The 9,461-nt window shown below is 41.7% G+C and overlaps 1 protein-coding gene across 1 annotated transcript in view; it reads right to left on the reverse strand.

Annotated features, from left to right (window-relative positions):
- LOC124616128 (26S proteasome non-ATPase regulatory subunit 10-like) overlaps positions 1–9,142 on the reverse strand; it is a 56,911-nt gene extending 47,769 nt beyond the window's left edge. Inside the window, exon 1 of the mRNA XM_047144395.1 lies at positions 9,071–9,142. The gene's annotated coding sequence lies outside the window, so the exon portion shown is untranslated. The remainder of the gene's footprint in view (positions 1–9,070) is intronic.
- Positions 9,143–9,461: the final 319 nt, after the last annotated feature.

Raw genomic sequence — 9,461 nt, forward strand, 5'->3', positions numbered from 1 at the left:
CTGCTACTGATGTGCGGATTAGCTGCGACAGCAGCTAAAACACCTACTTGTACATCACCATTTATTGCAGGTCGTGGTTGACGTTTCGCATGTGGCTGAACACTTCCTGCTTCTTTAAATAACGTAACTATCCGGCGAACGGTCAGGACACTTGGATGATGTCGTCCAGGATACCGAGCAGCATACATAGCACACGCCCGTTGGGCATTTTGGTCACAACAGCCATACATCAACACGATGTCGACCTTTTCCGCAACTGCTAAACGGCCAATTTTAACACTGGTAATGTATTACGAACCAAATGCCGTCCGCACTGGCGGAATGTTACGTGATACCACGTTCTTATACGTTGTGATTATTACAGCGCCATCTATCTCAAAGCGAAAAAAGTGGTCCAACTAATTCGTATTTCTTTACGTACTCCACGAATATGTAATAAAAAATGGGGGTTACTATTAAAAAAAACGCAGTTGATACCCGTTTGACCTATGGCAGCGCCATCTAGCGGGCCAACCATAGCGCCATCTGGTTTCCCCCTTCAAGCTAGACACGTTTCGTTCTTTGTAGTTTTTTCGTTTGACGCTTATTTCGTGAGATATTTGGCCCGGTCACTATCAAGGAACTGTTGGTGTACTATAGTCCTGGGTTTCGACAACGGAGTGAGCAGTTCCATTGAGCAAACGACAAGCCGTTCGGAAATCAGTAACAGGGCGGCGAAACGCACGGACGAGCTGACACGGACTTCCTCTGAGAGCAGAACGCTGGACTTGGCATAATTCAACTGAGTTCTAGCCGGAAATCGGGATCTGAAGTATTCTGAATGCATCTTGATGTTGAAGCTCTTTTGTCTGTGTTTGCTTTAACAATAACATATGTTTTTGAGTGTGGTCCGCCTTTAGCAAAACACAGTTTTGTTTATGGTCCCAGACATGTTTTACTGTAGTTACACCATCATCAGTTGGTTTTTTTATTGTTGTGGCTATTAAACATAAGGAATGCTTTTGACTGTTTACATACATACAAATATTAGTTTCTAAATCGTAATTACAGGTTGTGTATTCATACCTTCTTACCACATGGTGTGGTTGTCCTGCTGTATTACGTTTTTATAATGTCTGTTTTAATTTACAGTTTGTCACCTGCATCTACATAAGGCTTAATGAAGGCAAAACATTTACGCAAAAATTACAATTTCCAAACTGTTGTGGCTATGCCGGAGATTAATAATTTATGTGAAAGGTTGTGTGTGTGTATCTATTTACATTATGTTTCACTAACGGTTTCTTTTTTCATCTACTGTTCCACTGTCCGCCATCTTGTTGTCACAGCTGACAGTGACAGTGACTACTCAAAACACTTAGCTTGACAATGAAGAAGATGACGAAAATAGAAACCGTAAGTGAAACATAATGTAAATAGATACACACACACAACCTTTCACATAAATTATTAATCTCAGGCATAGCCACAACAGTTTGGAAATCGTAATTTTTGCGTAAATGTTTTGCCTACATTAAGTTGTATACTGTTGCAGGTGACAAACTGTAAAGAAAAACAGACACTATAAAAACGTAATACAGCAGGAAAACCACACCATGTGGTAAGAAGGTATGAATACACAATTTTATGCGCTCCTCAGAAACCTTTAATTACGGTTTAGAAACTAATATTTGTAAGTATTTAAACAGTAAAAAACATTCCTGATGTTTAACAGCCGTAACTACGAAACGTTTTGAAAACTGTTTATTAGTGCCGGCCGCTGTGGCCGAGCGGTTCTAGGCGCTTGTCCAGAACCGCACTGCTGCTATGGTCGCAGGTTCGAATCCTGCCTCGGGCATGGATGTGTGTGATATCTTTAGGTTAGTTAGGTTTCAGTAGTTCTAAGTTCTAGGAGACTGATGACCTCAGACGTTAAGTCCCATAGTGCTTAGAGCCATTTGAGCCATTTGTTTATTAGCTGCCATACATTTTAGACCAAACTCTTTGTGGTAGGTACCTGAAAAAATAAGCAACTCTGGGAAGACGACGGGATTACCGTGCGACACTGACGTTCCACACTATTGCCCTGTGCCAAATGGCGGCACTGTTTACTTCCCCAAAGGGTAAACAAATCAATGCGGATGCGCACATTGTAAGTGGGCTGTATAGGTTTTTTTTATTGGTTGCGCCACGTAGCGCTCTGTATGAAAGTCACTGGCTGTGCTGTGTGCAGTCTGTGGCTGGTTTGCATTGTTGTTGGCTATTGTAGTGTTGGGCTGTTGGCTGTTAACAGCGCATAGCGTTGCGCAGTTGGAGGTGAGCCGCCAGCAGTGGTGGACGTGGGGAGAGAGACGGCGGAGTTTTGAGAGCGGATGATCTGGACGTGTGCCCATCAGAGAGAGTAAATTTGTAAGACTGGATGTCATGAATTGATAAATATTATGACTTTTGAAAACTGTTAAGGTAAATACATTGTTTGTTCTTTATCAAAATCTTTCATTTGCTAACTATGCCTATCAGGAGTTAGTGCCTTCAGTAGTTAGAATCTTTTATTTAACTGGCAGTATTGGCGCTCGCTGTATTGCAGTAGTTTGAGTAACGAAGATTTTTGTGAGGTAAGTGATTCATGAAACGTATAGGTTATTGTTAGTCAGGGGCATTCTTTTGTAGGGATTATTAAAAGTCAGATTGCGTTGCGCTAAAAATATTGTGTGTCAGTTTAAGCACAGTCATTTATAATTTTTCTAAGGGGACGTTTCAACATTTGTAATAGGCTGGTGCATAAGTTTGCAGTGGTCTTGTTTTACGTGTTGGTGTTCGATTGCTATCGGTTTATTTATCGGTTGTCATTTTTTATTGGTAGGTCACTGTTGCTATTTGAGTTCACGTATTATCGTTTTGTCATTTGAAGGTAATGAGTGGAGCTATGGACGCTAAAAAGTGGGATGCAAAGTAGAGAAATAGGAACATTTCATACAGGATCTTCTACTTGAATTCAGCAGAGGTGTGACAGCAGCGGAGGCTGTCAGAAAAATTTGCGCCGTGTGAGGAGACAGAGCACAACAAGAAAATGGTTTTCTCGCTTTGAGGATGATTGTTTTGACATCAGTGACAAAAATCAAACGGCTCCAAGTACTATGGGACTTAACATTTGATGTCGTTAGTCCCCTAAACTCAGAACTACTTAAACCTAACTGACCTAAGGACATCACACACATCCATGCCTGAGGCAGGATTCGAACCTGCGACCGTAGCAGCAGCACGGTTCCGGACTGAAGCGCTTAGAACCGCTCGGCCACAGCGGCCGTCTCATCAGTGACACTTCACCTTCGGGATTCGATGGAGATGATTTAAACTAGTTAATCCACAGTAATCCACATCACTATACTCGAGAACTGGCGAATGTAATGAACTGTGATCATTCCACCGTCGCGTGACATTTGAATGCAAAGGGGATGGTACAAAAATCGGGTGTATGGGTATCGCAACTCTCAGCCAAAATCACAAAAATCAGCAGGTGGCCATATATGCATCTCTGCTGCTCGTCATCAATTGGTTCGTGGACAACACCGACCACTTCCCTCTTGTATTGTTACTGGTGTCGAGAATTGGTGTCTTTACGCTAACGTAAGGAAAAAAAGGAATGGTTGAGCTCAAAGAAAGCAGCAACTCCTCGTACAAAGAGCTGCTCGCATTCACAAAAGATAATGTCATGCAACTGCCACTGCTGACATTTACTGTCAACAGCTGAGACGTCTTTCAGGAGCAGTCCAAGAACAACTACCAAGAAGACTGCGTGAAGTGACGCTACTCGACAATAACGCCCGCATTCTGGTAGGGTGACAAGAAAACAGCACAGAGGAGATAGTATAGGAATTCATTCTGCACCCACGTTATTCACCTGATCTTGCGACCTTAGATTTTCACCTTTCCCGTCCTGTATCAAACAACTTTCAAGGAACTTCCTTGTCGGATGAAAATGTGCTCCGACCATGGCGCGACGAGATCTTCGCCTAAAAAATAACGTCCTTTCTACAGTCGTGGAATCTAAAAGTTACCCCAGCGTTGGCAGACTGTTGTGAACAGTGAAGGAGAATATATTATTGCTGACTAAGGTCTCTGTTATGTGTATCTGTAGTATTTAAATGGTTAGAAAAGCGCTACCAACTTATGCACCAACCTAATGTATGAAGATACTGCATGCACCACCAACAACAAGAGTTTCAAAAATACAGCAACGAGGGAGAATATAAAAGGCTCTAATTATGTTGACCATAATGGAGCTTCTAGTAAAATATTTAAATCTCATGCATATTTCATAGGTTTATCCTTATGCTATCTGTGTAATCTGTGAGAAACTTGGGGACTATTTCGTAACAGACTTGCATATGCTTAGGAACAACGATCTGTAAAACTGGAGATAAGCGAAACTTGACTCCTTCCAGTGATTTCAAAAGTCTATGAGAAAGCGGCCGTGACAAAAAATGGCTATTTAATTGGGCATAAGATCTCTCCACAGAGAAAGCAATACCGAGTCTGACAAACTAATTTGTTGTTAAGGTAAGCTAATTATCGTATCCTGTTACAATGTTTTGTGTACTTGCCTAAATCTTTGAGTGTGTAGATCACACAATTCTACTTGGCAAACTAGTAAATTGTGTCATTAATGGCATTCCTCCTTCAGAGATGGAATCTCACCTTCATGATGGAAATCATATGGAGTCACAGGCATGGGTTAGAGGGCGGGGGGCACATGATATGTGAAGTCCCACAGATATCGGTGCTGAATCCAATCTCTTTCTTAACCTACACTAATGATGTTCCAAAGACTTTAAAGTGCGGTTCCGAAACTATTACGTTCGCTGCTGTCACAGGCACACTAATCAAAGGTATAATCTCAGCCTTACAAAACAGTCAGTTGATAGCTGAACAATTACTTGTGATTCACAGTTGACATTTTGAGTCTTAATATCAGAACGACTCATATTATGCTACATGACACATGCCATAATGATCAGGTATCAACAGAAATAGGCAAACGAAGTGAAACGGAATGTGTAAAATGCATTGGGACCCAAATGGAAAACAAGATAAAACTGACTGAACACACAAAGAAACTAATCAAGAAGCTCAGTTTAGCATGTTATGCCGAGAAGTATTTCCCACAGTGTTGATCTCAAGGCTAGAGTGTTAGCTTATTTTGCGTATTTTCACTCCGCGTTTGCTTACGGAATTATAGTTCTGGGTCATTGCACCTGAAGGAAACCCTTAACTCACGAGATGTGGCCTGAGAGACCACACCAGAGTTTTCGAAATCGCTCTCCTTCTAGCGGAGTGCTACAGTATTCGACCTACCCTCCTAAAATCGCCACCTCTGTAATGTTCTATTGTTTGCGGAGTTATCGTCTTCCTTTGCTGCTGAACGTGTTCTTGACACATTTGGGGTCCCCTAGACCGTGCCTAGTGGATTGATTGCCTGTTTTCTTACTATAGCACAAAATTTGTTCGCAGGAATGTGTCAATTTTAACGATCCAAATTTTGATGAATTTGCTTTACGGTGAATAGGGGAGCATGCCAGTGACATAGATCAAGAAATAGAGGATAAACACGACGGTTTGTCAGTAACCAGTGATCACAATTCTGATTGTGAACAAAATCATCATTCACAGGAACAAATTCAGGACAATGTTGTTGGACTACTTCCTGTTTCTCCAATAAAAAGTGTTACTTACCATCGGGTGGGTCCTGAGTTACGGTACAAGAGAATAAAGATCCCTGGGGTGTATGTCACTTTTGCAGACTTTCTTTTCGTCCCATCGAATGCAATTTTCATTTACAAGTCTAGACGCTAAAATTTAGTTTTATGTGAAAATGTACATGGTACAAAGGTAATATAATTTCTCGGAATGTAAAATTCAATCCTCTAACAGTTTGTCTATGTGTACTACTTAAAAAATCGCACGACGGTAAGTGATTTTAGGCGATAAAAATGAAATACCGCAGGTTTTATTTAGTGCAATAAAAACATCGAAGAACATTTAATCAACACTGAAGTAATTGTAAAAATAAATGTTATATAACCGAAATGAAAGTTTTCAAATGATTTTCCCCCTAAGTCTCAGTGTTAACATAGAGGCCCCAGAGACAGTATGTCGTGGAATATGTAACAGAAAAGTCACCAGCCCGCATCTCGTGGTCGTGCGGTAGCGTTCTCGCTTCCCACGCCCGGGTTCCCGGGTTCGATTCCCGGTGGGGTCAGGGATTTTCTCTGCCTCGTGATGGCTGGGTGTTGTGTGCCTTCCTTAGGTTAGTTAGGTTTAAGTAGTTCTAAGTTCTAGGGGACTGATGACCATAGATGTTAAGTCCCATAGTGCTCAGAGCCATTTGAACCATTTTTAGAAAAGTCACCTCGTGAGTTAAGGGTTTATAAAGGCTTTACCGAGTAACAGCGAACAATAAAAACATTGTGTCAAGTAGACAACCCTGCAGAATTCTTTTTAAGGTTTCTGAAATTGTTACACTTGTTTCCTAACATATTTACTGTTTAATGGCTTTTGTCGCTGGCAATAAAAATCATTTCGAAGTAAGCCTTGATTTAGACAATCACAATACATTACACCAAAATAGTTTCATCTGGACTTTGACTCCTAGTCCACGTGTCAGAATGAAATTACCTGCTCTAGTGGGAAGAGATTCAAGAAGCTTCCATCTACAATTAAGCAGAAAATTGAACCTGCCTAACAGATCAAAAGGCAATGAAATAGTTCCTCAGTAGCTCCACTTTCCACATATTATCGGAATTTCTGTATTCAAGTTGGATTAGCCTGACAAGTATTGAAGCGCTGTAAGTATGACTCAGTGTTTACAAATGGCGGTCAGTATCCTCTTTCAAGAGAAAACGGTCGTAGTGAAGTAAATATTAAGGGGAAAGTGGCAGGAGCAGCTATCTAGACTACCTGCGGATATTGCAACTCTTTCCAAAATAGCATCTTTCCATCTGATTTACTCGGTTTATTTTCGCTATCATAGGCACATAAAATAGCGCAGAGACAGGTTATAGCTAAACTGGTAAATATATAAAGTTCCTGCCACCAGCTTGTCTTTTGTTAATGTAGGGAGGGTGTTCTAGAATTGCTGACAGAATGTGCAGAACACGGTTAACGAACAACCGGGAACAATTTGTTTAATAATCATCGTTTTGAATGTGAACGAGCAACACATTTAGACACTGGAAGGCAGATAGACAGCTACCTAGTGCTAAGACAGAGAGAATAGTAAATACTATTTGTCTGTTAGGCGTGTGACATTCTTTTAGACGCGACTACTTCCCATATTCTGATTGTACTAGTTTTGACTTGCCTGATAGCTGGTGATTTACCGTCAATACCGTAATAAATCAAACATCCAAGTTACATCCATATTCTTACTTAGTTTGGTGAAAATATTGATCACACATAGTCATCACGGATTTAGAAAACATCGTTCTTGTGAAACAACTAGCTATTTACTGATACGAAGTGTTGAGTGCTATCGACAAGGGGTTTCAGATTGATTAACTGATTCCGTGGTTCTAGATTTCCAGAAGACTATTGACACCGTACCTCAAAATCGGCTTGTAATCAAATTGCATGCTTATGGAATACCGTCTCAGTTACTCCACTAGATTCGTGATCTTCTGTTAGAGAAGTCACAGTTCGCAGTAACTGATCTAAAGTCATCGAGTAAAGGAGAAGTAATATCTGGTGTTCCTTAAGGTAGTGTTATATTACCTCTACTGTTCCTTATTTATATAAACGATTTAGGAGACGGTCTGAGCAGCCGTCATAGGATATTTGCGGATGATGATGTCGTTTATCGTCTAGTAAAGTCATCAGAAGATCAAACAAATGGTAAAACTATTTAGAAAAGATATCTGTATGGTATGAAAATCGGGAATCGACCCTATATAATGAAAAGTGTAACGTCATCGACATGAGTGCTAAAATGAACCCGTTAACCTTCGGTTACACGATAAATCAATAAAATCCAAACGCCGTAAATTCAGCTAAATATCTAGGAATTATCATTACGAACAACCTAATTGGATAAAACACACAAGAAATGTTGTGGGGAAGGCGAACAAAGGACTGTGTTGTATTGGCAAAACACTTAGAAGATGCACCAGATCGACTAAAGAGACTGTCTACATTACGCTTGTCAATTTCTTTTGCAGTACTGCTGCGCTGTATGGGGAACTTGCCAGATAGGATTAACAAAACACACCGAAAAATTTACAGAAGGGTAGCACGTTTTGTATTATAGAGAAATAGGAGAGGAAATGTCAAGGACATGATTTGGGAGTTGGGGAGGATATCGTTAAAACAAATTTCAATCACCAGCTTTCTCCCCCGAATGTGAAAATATTTTGTTGACGTCGACCTACACAGAGAAATACGATTGTCCTAGTAACATAAGGGAAATCAGAGCTGGCGCGGAAATATATAGGTGTTCGTTTTTTCCGCACGCTGTTCGAGAGTGTAACAACGGAGAATTATTGTGGAGGTGGATCAATGAACCCTCTGCCAGGCACTTAAGAGTAGATTTCAATGTCGCCATGTGGATGTAGATATCTAACAGTTTTTTTTGTGAGTTCTGCGAGACGTTAAATGCAGTTGAAATACATTATCTTTTTACGGAAGAAGTCTCTACGGTTTCTATTTTCATTCTGATGCGGCAGGCTTACATAAAAAGAAACATCCGTCCAGGTACATGTTAAAAAACTTGCGACAAGAACAGTAGTAACTACTGCTATTACCGCCATTATTTAAATTATGCTGCTAAAGTGTGTAGCTGACGCGAATTGGTAAAGGAATGAATCAGTAGAACTCTGCTAAACGGGTCTTGCAGAAACTAGAGTAAAATAGAAAAAAAAAGCCTCGGTTCTAACTTTTAGTGTCCCTCATTTTCACGGTCACCTCTTTATGGAATGGGTGACACTTGGAAGAGGAGACTGCCAAACTGAGTGGAGTCACACGCACAGCACACTACACCATATCGCACCATACCACACCATACACCACACCACAGCACACGCGTGGCGCAGAGACTCACCTGATACGGCCCGTCCCGCACCGAAACAGCCAGTGCAGTGGCGGCGGCCGGCCGAGACTCCCCCCCACCCTCACCAATCTGCCTGACGCCGCCGCGGCTGCATCCTCCCACCCAATCTGCCCTCAGTCAGGCCTCTGCTCCCGCCCGCCCGCCACCATCACAGCGATAACCTCTGCACACGTCTGACGTTCGTTACATTTCTGCGCAGCGCCTCGCACCGTAGGCGCCAAGGGCGCGCGATAACAATTAGGCTGCGGCCAGAGTGCCTCCGCCAACGGTCATCAGAGGCCGTCGCCAGAGGTCACACGGTAGTATCTGCCGACAGCTGGGTCAGAGTGCGTCCTGTCTCACTTGCCAGTTTTTGACCTGATCGAGGTGGTTAGGCTAGGTT

This window comes from Schistocerca americana, chromosome 5 (genome assembly GCF_021461395.2).
Source record: "Schistocerca americana isolate TAMUIC-IGC-003095 chromosome 5, iqSchAmer2.1, whole genome shotgun sequence".
Classification (NCBI taxonomy): Eukaryota; Metazoa; Arthropoda; class Insecta; order Orthoptera; family Acrididae; genus Schistocerca; species Schistocerca americana.